Raw genomic sequence first — 17,757 nt, 5'->3', positions numbered from 1 at the left:
TCAAAATTAAACTCACCGGCCTATAATTTGTAGACTCCATTCTCTTCCCTTTTTGGAAAACTGGGTCAATATCTGACCTCTAACCCATCAGCATTTCTCTTCCTTTCTCCACAATTTTTCATAGATCTCTGAGAAGGGCTCAGCAATCACACCTGCCAGTTGTTTGTGTGTTTTTAAGTCCTCTGGCCATCTATCTAGGCCTAGTGGCTTAAACTTAGTAAGGGCAGTGAGATCATATTTTACTATTGCCTTACTTATCTATGTTATCAACTCTCTAATGGTCATTTCTGTTCTGACCTTTCCAGTCCAAAGACTATTCTCCTTGACAGAGAAACAGACACAAAATAAAGAGCTGAGTCATTCTTCCTTCTCTCCAGTATTCCTTATAATACCCCAACCAGAATGAGCAAAAGTCCTTTCTAGGTTTTCCTTCCCCAAATATATGTTATTTGTTTGTTTGTTTTTTGGGGGTTTTTTTTTTGTTCTTAAAATTTTTCATGAATCTCAGCTCATTTTTAGCTTCAGAACTATCTTCCATTGTTGTTTTTCAGCCATTTTTCACTTTATGTCCAAATCTTTGTTATCCCATTTGGGGTTTTCTTGGCAAAGATACTGCGGTAGTTTGCCATTTCCTTCTCCAGCTCATTTTATGGACAAAAAAATTGAGGCAAACAAGAGTGTCACACAGCTGGTAAGTGTCTGAGGCTGGATTTAAAGATGAGTCTTCCTGAATCCAGATCTAGAACTCTATCCACTGAGCCATCTAGCTGCTCCATTACCAGCCCTTGTTTCCATTTTCTATCTATATCTTTTTAAAATTCAAGTTGGTTGATATATCCATACCATTCTCTTTAGACAACTCCATCTATTCTTTCCCACTGGAATTGTTTCCCTTCACAATTTCATTCTTGAGAGCTTCCTTTCTCTTGATTATAGAATCTTGGACTCTGGCATCTCCTTCCTCTACTCTCTTTTAAATCAGCTCCACTAACAACTAGGGTGTACCTGAGACTATGCCTGGTTTTCCCCTCCTTTATCATAATTTGTGAAAACGAAGTAGCCATTTCTTCCTAAGGTTCTGATCATTTTCACTCTAAAAAACCAGTTCTTCTTCAGTGCTGCAAATCAGACCCAGAAAGGAAGCTTCTTTTATTGATTCCTCCACTTTTTGATGGCTGAAAACCATTAAAGCCATGTGAAGAAAGCTACTCTGCTTTTAGCAAAAGGTAAGTTCAATTTAAATCCTCCATCACTATTATATCATGCCTCTATTCCAGCCTTGTGACCTGTTTCCTGAACTCATCTGTTTCCTCTTTCTGTCTCAGGGATTTGCAGTATTTGTGAATATGCAAAGATTCTCCCTTTCATGGGTTCTCCATTCCAGTCAAACTGGCCTGCTGGCTGTTGCCCACACAGAGCATTCTATTCCCTGACTCTGCCTTTCTACAAGCAGTCCTCCTTTCCTGTAATGCATGCCCTACTGATTTCTACCTCAAAGAACCCCTCATTTCCTTCCAAAAAGCAACTCAGCTATCATCTCCTACACAAGTCTTTTCCTGAGCTCCCAGCTTCCTGACCTTCCATCTTGAAATTACTTTTGCATAAAAAAAGAAAATTACTTTTGCATTTATTTTAGGATTTAGTATTTTATTTTTAGTACTTATTAATGTACCCATTGTAATCCCCTGCTCCCCAGTGAATGGAAGTTCCTTGAGGGTAGCAATGGTTTTGTTTTTGGCTCTGTATCCCTGACACACAAAAAGTACCTCATATACAACAGGCATATAATAAATGTTTGTTGAATTGAGATGAGATGAACTGAGTTGAAATGAGATGGATTCTTGGTGGGAGAACTCTGCTATGTTCTGTGGCATATTCTGATGAAAACAGCCCTTCTGTTTGGATTTTGGTTGATTTTTTATCAAATTCTCTTCACTGTATTTTCCCCCTGTGGTTCCTGGATTTCCTTATGAGTTTATATTCTTTTTTTTTTTCAATTAGGAAATTTATTTCAACAAGTGAATGTAACATAGACCTCCTCATCTTTGCACTTAGAAGAAGGTGTTGGGCCTCTTGGAAGGGAAGCGTGGCTTGTGCGGTGCCACAGGGCTCTGCGGGGCAGCAGGGACTTGATTTTGGAGTTGTGGAACTGCTGGCCTGCAGGTCGGCGGCACTTGCTGGCAGGAATTTCTTCCACTTTCATAATCTGGATGGAGTGGGCTCAGGCACAGTGATGGGTCCCCATATCTTGGTAGCACTGGGTGACAGCACCAGCAGTGTTCAGGTCCCTGTACTCTCTGTACATGTTGTGGGTCCCACTCCTGGAATCATAGTGCAGCCATAGTGATGCCAAAGTTTTTCACCCGAAGAGGGGTCTTTTCAAAGACGTGTCTGTAGTACACAATTTCTCTAGAAGACTTCTTCATCTCTTTGAGTTGAGAAACAAAGTACCAGAATCGAGACTTTGCTACAACATGATTAGGAGAAAAGATCCCCATTCGATAAAGAGGTGGCAGTGGACTCTTGGGAGTAAGCAAGCATCACCCAAGTACCTTATACTCTCTCAGGCTGCCTGAGGCCTTCACGATGTTGCCAACCTGCAAAAGGAAACAAACATGAGTTTATATTCTAATATAACATGCTCATCTATCCCACCTAAACTCTTTTAGCCTTGCTCCTTTAGAGTAAAGTATATGCTCTTCCAGAACTATAGAGGAACATAGCTATATTTAAGGAAGACATACATCTTCCCAAAGTCTCATTCCACCAGGTCTCAATGATAGTCATGAGGTCAATATTACCTTCTTCTGTTAGAATCACTGTCTTACCGTCCTTTTATCTATACTTTGTACACTTGTGTATAGGCATCTGAGACTTTGGTTCTTATTACTGACTCTTTTCTTAGATTTGTCTCCCATTAATTTCTGGGAATCTCTGCTGCTCTTCTTCTTTCCAGATCCTAAGTTCTCTTTATAAGTAATCTATCTTAGTAATAAAATGAAGACACTTTTCTTCCTTCCATTAGAATGAATGAATAAAAAGGTATTTATTAGGGGCAGCTAGGTGGCGCAGTGGATAGAGCACCGGCCCTGGAGTCAGGAGTACCTGAGTTCAAATCTGGCCTCAGACACTTAACGCTTACTAGCTGTGTGACCCTGGGCAAGTCACTTAACCCCAGTTGCCTCACTTTAAAAAAAAAGTATTTATTAAGTACTTACTATGTGTAAACAATACAGTTCTGAGAACAAAAATATTAATATTTATATAGCACTTTAAGGATAACAAACCACTTAACAAATATTGTCTCATTTTAACATAACAATGGGAGGTAGATATTATTACATATCTTCATTTTATAGATGAAGAAACTGAAGTACACAAAGGTCAAGTGACTTGCCCAGGGTCACACAGCTAGTAAGTGTCAAGGGTCTGAGGCCAGATTTGAACTCAGGTCTTCCTGAATCCAGAGCTGGTGCCTTATCCACTGCGCCACCTAGTCACCCCAAGAGCCTTACATTCTAATGTAAGAAATAACAGGCTTAGAAGAATGGTGGCCAAGGAGAGACACTTTGATCCAGAAATTACAGAGCTGGTGAAGAGGAGATCTACACCATGGATTCCATTCAGGAGTAGTAACAATTGAGTTGATCATGATTTATAATTTCATACCTAGAAGTGTGGAAGGTCAATAAGTTAGTAAGGCTGTGGTGGTAGTTGTAGAATATAGAAGTGTCTAGAGGAAATAGAGTGAAAAAGGCCAAAACTTTCCTGAAACTCTTCCAAGAGAGGCAGTCACCAATCAAGGAATGGAGATCCCAAGGCCTCCACTCCTCTAGGGAATGAATGGTAACTGGCATGGGTGGAAATAGAAATTGTTGCAGAAAGGGATATAGAAGATGTGGACCTTTTGCTTAGAAATGTATGACTCCAGGAATACATTTTTATTAGTTCTTAGTAGGGTTGCCCAGGAGCTTAGTATTCCTTTCCCTTCAATCACGGTCCAGCAATCCCAATCCCATTCTCAGACACCACCTTCTCAACCAGCTGTTCACTTCCTAAATCTGCCTTTCTTCAGAAGTCCTTGCTCTCAATCCATATCAGTGATGAAAATAGTACATATTACTAGTTTCTGTCCAAGACTTTGTTAACCTTTTGCAATGGTTCCTGTTGTTGTTTGTCCTTCATTCTCAAAGAGGACCATGACATTGGGGAGGTAATGTCATGACATGCAGTGAATTGGATTTAAGTGAGGAAGGTATGTGCAAAGTCACCAGTCTCATTTTCTCCTTCTGGAAGCATCATTGTTAACCACATGAATCACCAGAAATGAGTAACAGTCATCCAAGTGTGGAAAGGTTCTCATGTCACTCCTGAATACATACCACATTGGAAATACAGTAGACCTCTCTATTGTTATCAAAATTGTGACACAGAAGTGAACAGAACCAGGAGAATATTATACACAGTAACAGCAATGCTGTGTGATGATCAACTATAACTGACTTAGCTCTTCTTAGTAATACAATGAACCAAGACAATTCCAAAAGACTCATGATGCTCTCCACATCCAGAAGAAGAATTTATGGAGTCTGAATGTAGGTCGAAGCATACTATTTTCTATTTTTACGGCTTTTCTTCCTTTTGTTCTTTTTCTTCTTTTATAACATGACTAATGGGGGGGGTGGCTAGGTGGCACAGTGGATAAAGCACCGGCCCTGGATTCAGGAGTTCCTGAGTTCAAATCTGGCCTCGGACACTTGACACTTACTGGCTGTGTGACCCTGGGCAAGTCACTTAACCCCCATTGCCCCGCAAAAAAAATAAATAAATAACATGACTAATGGGGAAACAAGTTTTACATGTTTGCACATGTATAACCTATATCAGATTGCTTGTTGTCTTGGGGAGGAGAGAGGGGAAGGAGAGAGGAAAAAAGTGGAACTCAAAATCTTTCAAAAAAAGAATGTTGAAAATTGTCTTTACAGGTAATGGACAAAAAGAAGATACTATTAAATTAAATTTTTTTTCACATAGCTGCCTCAGCACCCCCAAGCAAGGATTCACTCCAACCAATCGCCCTTATTCTCTCTTTGCTTGACCTTTACCTAACAGACTATGGAACCACATTGTCCTTCCTCTCCTGCCTTAGAAATTTAGTCCCTTAAACTCAAAGCATACCCTCTGCCTCTGTAGATATTTTTCTTCTTTTTCACACTGAAGTCATTCTTCCATTTTAAAAAAAAAAAAAAAAGAACACTTCCTGATAACCATCTGGAAACTAGAGATGTGTTTACTGGGATTCCTTTACTTTCTCTTTTAGGAGGGAAAAAAGCCAGTCATTTGAGCATAGATAGTCATTTGGTCACATCAAAAATTCAAATAGCCGGCATCCTATGCAAAACCCTACAAAACTCCCTCCCCCAACACTTGATGCAAGTGAGACTTTCAATTCTTTGTCATTCTTGCTCTAAGTTCCCCTAGAAAATTATTACAATGAAGGAAAACTCCATAGATGAAATGGTATTTCAGTTGGGTTTTAAAGGAAAGACAAGGGACAGCTAAGTGGCACAGTGGATAGAGCACCAGCCCTGGAGTCAGGAGTACCTGGGTTCAAATCTGACCTCAAACACTTAACACTAACTAGCTGTGTGACCCTGGGCAAGTCACTTAACCCCAATTGCCTCACTAAAAACAAACAAAAAACAAACAAAAAACAACAAAAAAAAGGATAGACAATATTGGGGGGGGGATAAGCTGTCCAAAGTAATGGCATAGGCACAAATGTAGAGATGGGAAAATATTTTTTATATTCAGGAAAAGTTTTTTTAGTCCAGCTTAGTTGAAGACTAGGGTACTCAATGGGAAATAAGCCTGGAAAGGTAGGCTGGGGAGAGATTACTGAGTACCTTAAATGCCAACCTAAGGAGTTTGGACTTTGTTAAGCAATGATTTTCAAAATCAGTGTTATCATAATCTGACTGCGGTGTGGAAGTGGTAGGAAAGAAGAGCAAGGCTAAAAGCAGACTAATTGGGAGTCTTATATAATAGTTTGAGCAATGGGCATTTGAACTGGGGTGGTGGTAGCAAGGAATTCCACTTTATCAAACCACCCTGGGCAATACTCTCCTGCAACTATCTACTGGTAAAACTTCTCTTTCCTGAGTTTGATGGCAAGGTCTTTGAGGCAGAAATGATGTTATTTTTAGCTTTGTACATCCACTGCACCACCAGCACAGTGAGATGTATTTAATAAAGTCTGTCAAATTGGAGTGAACTAATTGAATAAAAGACATTTTGTCTCTGTCTTGACCTGTAATATATTATTAAATGGTTCTGTTCCACCAAAGATGCTTCCTAAGGAATAAGAGATCTCATCTAAAGAGTGTTGGCTTTGCAATCAGAGGATCTGGGTTCAAATTCTACCTTTGCTATTCTCTTGCTGCCTCTGTGACTTGGGCAAGTCGGTTTCCTCATCTCTAACTGCTGCCAGACCCCCAGAGGCTGGCATATAGCATTCTTGTTCTATGTCAGGCAGGTAATATGCTATTTCCTTCTCAACTAAGATAGACTGACATCTCTGTTGCATGTTGTTTTGTACCCAGGCATGGGATTTGGACTCAGTTCAGTCCTAATGAGTGTAACCTTTTAATAAGAGAGGAGCTAGACTTCCAATTCTTATATGCAACAGCTTAGTTTTTTAAAAAATCAACCCAACCCCCCCCCCAAAAAAAAAACTTGCTCTGATCCTGGGAATCATTTATTTATATAGATTAGAACCTTGAAAAAAGGGAGTGGGGGAATAGATTTTTTTTTTAAGTACTGAGTATATTGGGGGCAGCTAGGTGGCGCAGTGAATAAACACTGACCCTGGATTCAGGAGGACCTGAGTTCAAATCCAGCCTCAGACACTTGACACTTACTAGCTGTGTGACCAGGGGCAAGTCACTTAAACCTCATTGCCCTGCAAAAATAAAAAAATTAAAAATTATAAAAATTAAAGTACTATTAATACAGTATGCGATGAGGAATTTGTTCCTATACACAAAAAGCAGACTAAATAAAGAACACTCACAAGTTCATATTTGACAGAAAACTAATTTAAAAGAGGATTTAGAAACTTAAATTATAACTAAAGTTATAATTAGCCAAGAAGATAACATCATCAAAATATAAAGCACTTCTTTCTGCAGGACCACTAATCAAGCATTTTGCATTTTACTTTGGCTCAGCACCATCCAATCAAATGGCCCAAATTGGACCATTCTTCTTTCTGGTGACCACTCTCTCCAGTGTAGAAGCTTCTTCTGTCACCAGGGTGACTGCTGCTCAAAATAAAGTGACCACAACACAGCCATATGCATGGACCTCTTGACCTTTTGAACTCACAGGATTACCTATTTAGGAAAAGAAACAAGAAGCAGAAAAGGCAGGCAGGGGCCTAGGCACAACTCATCTGGCTAAATCTATGCTCCAGCTGGGATTGGTGAGGTGGAGAATAAGTGTCATTCATTCCCAGTCTGTCCCTCACCTCCCCAGAGACAGAGAACACAGGGGAAAGTAGCAGTCAAGACACTGAGCTGGAAGGTGTTTTCTTTTCTATTAACAGATATAGGATCACACCCCTATTAATGCTGTAATAGGTTGGGGAGAGACCAAGAGACCACTCAGGATTGGACAGATCATCTTCAAAAGCCAAGTGTTTTCAGCAATGGGCAATTAAATGACCAGAAGTATTCAGTAAATTCATAATCTCCAAAGGGCCCAAACAATGAGTCACCACCATGTCCTTGGAGTCCCCTGAAAGTTCCCAGGAGACTCCTAAGCACAGGCTGCCCAACATAGTCCCAAAAGGATCATTCAGCCTCACTACATTTATATGGCCCCTAAGGTACCTTCTGGCTCTAAATCTATGATTCCTTTTATTTTAAGAGGGGTGTCCCACAGCACTCAACTCCATATGGGAACCTCTAAGGAACTACCGAGGAACCATGTAGGAACAACCAAATAGGAAGCTCTATGTCCTGATAATATTTTATCAACAAGGAATCCCTCTGAGTTACAGAATCAATCCACCAAAAATGTAAACTAGCTGTAAACAAGACCTAGACACTCCTATTGAATCAATCTCTCAAAGGCACAACCAAGATTTAGACAAGTCCTTAAGCCATTTAAGGGGATTGAGGGGGAATCTTTAGATGAAATCAGAAATGTTATGGAATTGGTCAAAAGAATCAGACATACCTCTGGGCCTCTGCATTTCACAGAAGGAGTTCAAGCAAAACAAGGAAAGTGAGTTACAGAAGCAATGTTTTATACCAATTATTCTTATTATATTTTTGTAAATACCCCTTTCTACAAAGCTAATTAACTCTGACTAGCTAATTCATAATCAATGGGGAGTACATCAGATAGGAAGTTTCTGATTGATGATGCCAGACATACTACAACCCCTCAAGGTTTCCCCTAAAATCCAGAGGGAAGAAATTGCCACTCTCTGGGGACACATCCTATCAGTGTGAGGAGAGATTGAAAGAATAAAACTAGCGGGGGTGATATACAATGAACCTATAATCTCAAGTCAGAAAAAAAAGTGGGACATGGATATAGGCATAGTTATGCTGGAGCCAGCTCAAACCAGTTTACAAGAACTGATCATTAAATTTTTAATGTGGGGGGAAGCTAGGTGGCACAATGAATAGAGCACCAGCCCTGGATTCAGGAGAACCTGAGTTCAAATCTGGCCTCAGACACTTGACACTTACTAGCTGTGTGACCCTGGGCAAGTCGCTTAACCCTCACTGCCCCGCAAAAACAAAAACAAAAAAATTTAATATGAGCATTTATACCTCAGGAATTGGCCAATGCTACAAATCAGAGTTTGATTTACTGTTTTGCTGACTGTCTAAACTTTAAAAAGTGATGGATATGGTATTCATAATCCAAATTTAAAGTGTGTCTTGCATATTTGTTTCCAGAGAGCTGGTGGTCAAATATTTACCAGCATACAATGAGGTATAGGTCAAGGGACATCAGAAATATGCCACAGTCTGCAACAAGCCCAAACACAAAAGAATATGTGGGCTGGGGTAAGAGTAACAGGGTAGACTTTTCCAGCCCTGCTTTTATCTGGACTCTGATTTCTTCACTCTCATACCAGTGTACTCAACTTAAACTTTTATTTTTCAATGCTAAGAACCTGAGATGTGTGTATTATGAACCGGAATCATGAAGAAGAGAGTTCCTTGTGAACTCAGAGCCTCCCAACAGATGGGAAACTTAGTGTCTTATGCAATTCTCCATAGATTGAGTTGAATCACTATCCCTCGAGTTCACAAATGTTTGCAAATGGTAGCATTTTAGGGAAGAAGAACATCCCAATTTTCAAACAGCTGCTGTCCTCTCAGGTGACACAGAGCTGAATAACAGTAAAGCCACTGCCCAATGGAACAGTCTTCTGGGATTTTTGTTTTGTTTAATCTTGAGATAGAAAATACCTTAGATTCAGCATCTATGAGTGATTAAGCCAAAGAAAGTGAACCTCAAAGGAGCTCTTCTGTAATGAAAATGAAAGGCATAAGAAAGGAAGCAAAAAGAAAAAAAAAAAGAAAAGAAAATGAAGCATTTATTTCAAAGGTGACTTGGCTCATGGATAAAATGTGAGTTTTCCATGACTTCCTGTCAAGGAACATTTGTAAACATGGTCCTAATGGGGGGTTATCAGCAGACCCTTCCAGGATAATCTCCGCACCACTGAGGATACACTTTCCCCTTTAGTGAGTTCTAATTAGCTTATGCCAACAGCAGTGTGTGAGCAAGAAGGGAGAGAAAGATGCCTTATAGAAAAAGGGAAAGGACAACACATCTACCGAAAGTAAAATGTACCTCCTGAATTTCAACAACTAGCAATGTCGCCTAGGCAATTAACCCTCTGTTCAGCATCCCTTCACCTCAGAGACAGCTTAGAAAGCTGCTCACTGCAAGCCCACGCAGTGTGACTTTGGCATACATCATGGACAGAAAATAAAGGCTGAGACCCTGCTGCACAAACTGTTCCCTGGCCAAGGAAGAGGGAGTAAGCGGAAACCACAGGCTAACTTTGTTTTAAAACCGTGTATGTTGTGGTTTGCTCAAATGTGTCTTTAAAACACTTGGGGGCAGGGGCAGCGGGGAGGGATACCCCTTTTAAGAATTGCAAACGGATCTTCTGGAGGCCTGAAGCAGGCTGCACAATGCTGGGAATGCTGGGCTAGTTAAAGCATGATCTTTAGCTGGTCTGTGCCAAATAACTTTTATATCTAAGACCCAGAGATAAGCTGGGAACAAGGGACTGACTGAAATGACAGCCTGGCTGCCAAAATTGGAGCTTCTTGCCTAAGCAGGACATGCAGATTTGTGCAAGTGTCTTCCGAACATGTAGAGGTGCTGTGAGTGACTTCTGGGGTCTGTTCTGGCCAGGAAATGAAAGTAGAAGTGGAGTGAAGGGAAAAAATCAGCAGGAGCAGTGATGAGCAGTCCAGGAGTGGAGGAACCGGACATGTAAGGAAAGTCATGATCCATATATAAAACAGCAGTGCTATGGAGACATCCATTCTCTAGAAATGGGTTGGCAGGCTCCCCATCAAGCCTGTGAGAGCAGTTTGGGATTGACCTATGGTTTCCTGCAGATGGGCTGGGTGAGCATTTCCCAAACCATCTCCCAGAGAGCCCTGCAGTTCCAATATGAATGGAGTATATAGCATGAGAAATTGATGATTCTGCAGAGTTTTTCCTTTAAAATATTAAGCATTAAATTGTGCGTCAAAATTCTCCCTATACTTGTCAATTTTTCTACATGAAAATAGGCTTCATTTCTTCTATTTTTCTATAAAGTACTATCTTCTTTCTTTCTTTTTTTTTTTTTAGTCCATCCAGACTTGATTTCATTAGGGCAGGGCACTGGAGGTGAAAAAATCCCCGCTAAGGGATTAGTCTTAGCTAATTGCCCAGGGCACTAAGAGGTTAAGTGACTTAACCAGGGTCACATAGCCAGTACTGGAAGCATGCCTTGAACCCAGCTCTTCTTGACTCTAAGGCCAGACCCTCTATCCATTAGGCTACACTGCCTCTCATTATCATCCTCTCTTTTACCTTTAGAAAATCATTGATGAAAAAAAAAAAGAAAATCATTGATGGATTCTGTCAACATATTTGATTTTTTTTAAGTTTTACTGATAACTTAATTTTTTCACATCATTATAACCTCTCAAAACTCTCCTTTATTAAAATAGAATACTCCTTATGCCCAAAGACTCTTAAACAAAACAAACCAACTCATCTATCAATGTTCCTGAATGCTACCTCAATACCCATCCTTAAGCACCCCTTCTCTCAGAAGGAGGCATTGAGCTCAGTTGCTGAGAGTCAAATGAGTCAACTCCAGGTTGACTCTCAGCTCGGAAGCAATATAGAACCCAACTCTAAATCCATACATAGACAGCAAGAAACTGACACACTGGCTTTGATAGCCAGATGCAACACACAAGATGATACAGAAGGAAATGAGAAGGCATACTAGGCAACTGCAACTGAATTGCTGTCCCCTTCACATTTTATCTAGCCATTTGCTCCCATGTTCTCTCACATACTCCAGTCTGACATCTGTACACTAGCCCTATCCCCCAACCCTAACTCCCCCAAATTCTCTCCCTCTAACACAGGTCCTACAGGAAATGATCATTTTTCATCTCTCACATACAGCCTTCTTTTCAGTATCCATTGGTAATCTTCAACCCCAATAGTGTTCTGTGGCCAAGTTTAGTTTGGGAAGAACTGAACTACACTGAGAAATGGAGCAGGTGGCTAAATGGTTCAGTAGGGAGAAACCCTGGGGAAATTTGCAAGCAACAAAAATAAGGAAATTTCATAGCAGCAGCAAGGTGAGCATGGACACAGAGGTGACTCCAGAACAGCATTTGACAAGTCCAGGGTAATCTTGTGTAGTGTGAGCAGCCAAAACTTCTAGATTCTGGCTCCCCAAGAGAAGGGGCTTAAAAGGCAACTAAGAGGCCAGGTTTTGTAATGGAAAGAGAACTGGATTTGGAATCAAATAACCTGGTTTAAATTTTGGCTGTGCTACTAACTACCTGTGTGACTTTGGGAAGTCACTTATTAGGGACTTGGGTTTCTCATCTGTTAAATGAGAAGATTTGATTATATGTCAGATTCCTTTCAGCTCTGCATCTTGTGATTGGAGGAAGAACCCTGAAGGAATAGGAAAACTTGAAGAAAGGTATGCCCAGACACCAGAAGCAGAGACAAAATCCTAGATAGTGAAAGAGTAGGGAGAAAGAAAAATAGATTTGACTGACCCTAGGTAAGAACTGGGAAGTAGGCAAACCATATCCTGTGTACCCTTTCACTTCTCCTTTCAGCAGTTCTTGTCACTGTCAGGCAAAGAATATGGAGCAATTAGACCTTGGCATTATTACCACTGTTTCACTTTTTAAAATGAGAAGAATGAAATAATAATAATTCAAAAGGTGAAGCAAAAAGGCTATGGGCTAGCAGAAGTCAAAGCAACACAAAGAATGACACAAAGAATTTTACATTAATTGAAAACTTTACTATATCAGCTTGAGAAGTAAAGAAATTAGAGGAGAGAACCACCACCACCCTCCTCCACCTCAAAGAAAGAAGATGTGGAAAATTCCCATTCCTCTTTAATGGTACTAAGTCCAACACAACAGAAGCACAAGTTTCATCAAACAAGGAACAGAAAGCTTATATGCTGTTAATATAATGAATGACAGAACAATCATGTCAAAGCAGGTGACTAAAATAAATTTCTTTGCAAAACTAGAAAGTAAGGGGACCCGGTAAGATTCAAAATTATTGGCTCGGGTGGCTAGGTGGCGCAGTGAATAAAGCACCGGCTCTGGAGTCAGGAGTACCTGAGTTCAAATCCAGCCTCAGACACTTGACACTTAACTAGCTGTGTGACCCTGGGCAAGTCACTTAACCCCCATTGCCCCGCAAAAAACAAAAACAAAAAACAAACAAACAAACAAAATTATTGACTCAAATGCTTAAGAGTGGAGAATGACGTTTCTCACCTCTTTTGATATTTTAGCTCTTCCCTTACTTCAAGACTATGGAAGAGGAGGGACTGTCTTTCCCCAGAGTACTCACAGCCCCATTGGTTCTTGGACCAGAATACATTGATGATTTCTCTCCTGTCCTACTGACATGTATATCAGCTATAATCTAACTTCCTGCATAAATAGTACTATACCAGCAAAATACTTTACCAGTTTCTTCTGATTCCATTTTTCTTAATAGAAGGGATCACATATCTCTTACAAAAACCTGATTCCATCTATCTCTTACAAAAAGATAACACAAATGATCCCTCTAATGTTAGGTCAAGAAAATGTCTGTGGAATTTATACAAAGCATTCTCAGGTTATACCAAAAAGAAAAATTTATAAACATAAGAAAACAATATATTGACTGAGTAGCAAAAAGAATGTGCCAAAAAAAAAATCCCAGGGGTATAAAGATTAAGTTGTTATGGGGCAAGTAATTGTTGAACTCGTCTCTCAAAAGTGTACTTACAATGCCTTTAAAAATTATGGCAAAACCTTTGATACTGTTCCTCACTCATGGCTTGTTCATGTACTATCAATATATAAAACTGATCCAAGTTTAGTGAGATCACTAGAATATTTGTTGCCCACATAAAAAAGTATTCTTTATTTAAAGCGTGCCATCAACATGATATCAAGAAAAATATTATGAAATAAGATTTTTCATAGAGACAGTTTATGCCTGTCATGATTCTTCCTGTCCTTGAATCCATTACTGTTTCTGTTAAATGGAACTAAACATGGCTTCCAGTTTAAAGAGAAAGGCAAACCAAAACATTTTATTAGTCACTGGACATTTAGGGATGACATCATGCTTTATGGCTCCACCAAAATCATATTAAATAGCTCCATTATCACCTAAAGTCATTCTCTAATAATATCAAAATGTTAACTGGAATTGGTGAATGTAAAATTCTTAACAGACTCCAAGGAAAGATAGAGACTTTAGAATAGATAGAAAGAAAAGACAGAAAAGTTTGAGGTTAAACACAGAGGCTAAACTGAACCAATGGAATAAAGTGACATTTACAAACACCTTAGTCTACTCCAGGCAAGACACATTGAACTCTCAAGGAGAGAGATGGGACTGAAAATGTTAAGACACTGGCATCTTAAAATCAGAGTTTAATGAGAATGGAATATTTAAAACAATCAACTCTCATATAATACCATTTTCAATGTACACTTTGGTAATGGCAAAATGAACCATAAAAAGTTTGGAAAACATCCTAACCAAAGCCTGTACAATAATAATAAAACATGGGGCCTTAAATCAGGCATAGAAAGAATAATCCTTTCTCGCTAAAATGAAGGAAGAGAATGAGCATTCTCAGAGTATGTGGTGAACAAGTAAAAAATCTTATAGAAATATTTTGGGACAGGCAGATGTCACTTCATCAAGCAATAGTAAAGGCAAAATAATCAAACATCAAGTAAAGTAAAGTAATAGTAATGTAATGTAATGTAAGTGAAAATTGTTTACCTCCCTCTGAAGGCTAGGAAAAAAATAAGATTCAGGAGTGTAAACATTCACATGAGCTCAGATAAATATGTGTCAACAATGAAGCACCAAACACATGGCTAAATCATAAGTTTATAGAAACAGACGTTTATAGTGGCAATTCAGAACTGGATCATTGCCACCTGTAATTACAGATGTGTTATTTAAAACAAAAACAAACTTGGATTTGGTGATCAATAAAGATCGTGAAAGGAAATGGCAAAAAAACTTGGCAACATATCACCACAAGCTACAAAAATTTAGCACCTACTGTATCCTTAGCAAGCTATAACCAGGTAGCTAGATCTATACATGAGAAGTTCACTGTCTCATGGATGGACAGATGACATCCCCAAACTATAAATGGAAATCAACATATCCTGAAGAATTCAACCAATGAATTCCTCTTAAACCAAAGTATTCTTGTACATAGATGACAACTGGTGTAATCTAATACCAACCCACAAAAACTTAAGGGCAATACTTTAAAAGACATCAACATAACAAATAGCCATAATCTCCAAAATACATGGACCAAAATGTTTTGGAAATGTGGAGACTTGCAAAAATCATGTGGGAACAGAATATATCATCCTCATTCTGTCTGCTACTGGAATTCAACTGAAAATGTTTTCAGCAAGCTTACAGAGAATGAACCTATGTCCTAATAATACTTTTATTAAACTACACAAAGTAGTTATTATATCTACTTCTGCAATAGTCCATAAAACATTAAATAGAAAAGAATAATAGCAGGATAGCAACTTGTCCAGAGGCAGCTAGGTGGCTCAATGGATAGAGCACTGGGCCTGGAGTCAGAAAGACCTGAGTTCAAACAGCCTCAGTCACTCACTTAGCTGTGTGACCCTGTGCAAATCACTTAACTCTGTTTGCCTCAGATCTGTAGGATCTGTAAATGATCTGGAGAAGGAAATAGCAAACTACTACAGTATCTTTGCCAAAAAAAATGTGGACACAAAGAGTCAGACATGACTACAAATGACTGAACAGCAACAACAAAATATGTATACACTAGTTTTAGAGAAATATGAGTGTGAGGATACTTGTATAAATACAGGTAAATTGAACAGAGGCAAAAGACACAATGACCACAATAATGTAAAGCAAAACAACACAGAAACACATCAGAACTTTGATCAAAGCAGTGACTAACCTCAACCTCAGAAGACTAATGGTGAAATATGAAACATCCCTTCCTCCCTGTGGAATGAGGCATCCATTGTCAGACACAATCAACACGTGGGTTTGTTTTGCTGAATTATACTTCTTTATTACAATGCAGGGGGTGCTGTAGTCAGGGCAGGGATGTCAAAAGGGCAGGGAAGTAACAGAAATATTTTTTTTTATTTCAATTAAAATGGAAGGAAGGCACTGCCTGGCACATTGTAGGTGCTTACTAAATGCGATTTCTTTCATTTGCAAAGGAAGGAAGGAAGGAAACTTAGGGAGCAGCCAAGGAGAGAAAAGAAAGAATAAACCTAGGCTCCAAAAATATATGGCCATTGGTAATTAAAATAAATCAGCAACAATCTATAACAGCATTATTTTAAAAAACAGAACAGTTTAAGCATGAGGGACAAAGGGAGGTGATTTCCATCATAGTCAGCTGATGTCGTTATGGTCATCTCAGAGTGTCTTGGCTTTCCATTTTCTTTTGTGAGTTACCTGTGACTCTCCAAGGAGCCAGTCACTTTGATCAGGATCATGTTCCCTAGGGAAAGGGGACTCTAAAGTGTCACTGTCTCTTTTGACAGGCTTCAGGTGCAGACAATGCCAAGATTGGGCAGCTCAGTCACCCAGGACAGGCTAGTGATGAGACAGATGACTAGCCCTGAGGCTCAGCTACATTCCTGACACTTTGGTTGAAACCTTCCCTCTCCCACAAGGAAGTGGCTGCAACTGAAGCCCCACACCCATTGTCCCTCTGTCCTTCTCTCAGACAACCTGGTGTTCCTCTCACTCACCCCTAGCCCTCCTACCCCACCCCTTCCTGAGGTCTCACCATACTCTGAGTGATGCTGGACTCAGTATACACACCCAGTTAGCTTTAGCCTACTGCAGATCATAACTCCTAAGGTCAAGTGATCCATGAGCCTCAGTCTCCCTGGTAGTGAGGATTACAGGCATGTACCACTATTCTCAGCCTACCTGGTGCTTTAAAGCCATCTCCTCTCTCAAAATCTGCTTTCATATAAAAGTGTGTCCAAGTACTTATAGTCTAATAGGGGACAATAATTTAATCCAAAGGAGTGAAGCTCTAATAGTAGGATGATAGAAGAAAGAAGTAAGTATTTTTTAGGGGAAGTGATCCTGACACTCTCATCTAAGGTGACCACATTCAAAAGTCTGGCCCTGAGAAAGTATCACATAAACAGACAAGGGGTTGGGGGAGGGGAGCATATAATGCTAAAAATCTGGTTGGGTAGGTAGTGGGGCAGGAAGATGGGTCTTCAGCCCCAACCAATTGAAAATCATTTAAAAGCATGCAAATAAGCTTAAAGCAATATGGATAGAGTTTCTACTAGTAAATACTTTCAATTTCCAGGATGGGAAATGTGTTATATGCAATCCGACACAGCTATTGGCACAGTATGTCCTGTCCTTGAGAAGGAATAGACCAAGAGGAAGTTGCCTTATATAAGCAGTCAGAGAGAAAGTAGGTAGAAACTACCAAAATGGGTAGCAGGGAATTTGGTAGATGATATTCGAACCACAGCTAATCTAGAAACCTATTATCTAAGATAACCATATTCCAGGAGGAGTGGGAGAAATTAGTAATAGCTCACAGTCATATGACACTTCACAGCTTTAAAATAAAGTGCTTTCCTCACAACTCTGTAAGACAGGGTATACAACAAAGATTATTTACCCATTTAACAGATGGGAAAACTGAAGGTCAGAGAGACATTCACATAGATACTAAGTACAGGAGGCAGGAATTAAAACCAAGTCTTCCAATGTGGCATTCTTTCCATGAGACAATGTTGCTTCTCCAAGTTCATTTCTTCTTAGAAAGACCTGAAAAAATAAAAACACTTGGTGGGGTGCCAGCAAAAGCAATGTGGCATATGTACTTTTCTGTAGATCACGAGGTATCTTTTTATTTGGGCA

The 17,757-nt window shown here is 39.6% G+C and overlaps 1 pseudogene; it reads right to left on the bottom strand.

The window, feature by feature from the left end:
• Window positions 1-735: 735 nt before the first annotated feature.
• Window positions 736-16,352, bottom strand: LOC122747471 (annotated as a pseudogene).
• Between the last annotated feature and the right edge of the window lie 1,405 nt (window positions 16,353-17,757).

Source organism: Dromiciops gliroides, chromosome 3 (genome assembly GCF_019393635.1).
Source record: "Dromiciops gliroides isolate mDroGli1 chromosome 3, mDroGli1.pri, whole genome shotgun sequence".
Classification (NCBI taxonomy): Eukaryota; Metazoa; Chordata; class Mammalia; order Microbiotheria; family Microbiotheriidae; genus Dromiciops; species Dromiciops gliroides.
Note: the sequence above shows the minus strand (reverse complement) of the source record. Positions and strands in the feature narration are given on the sequence as shown.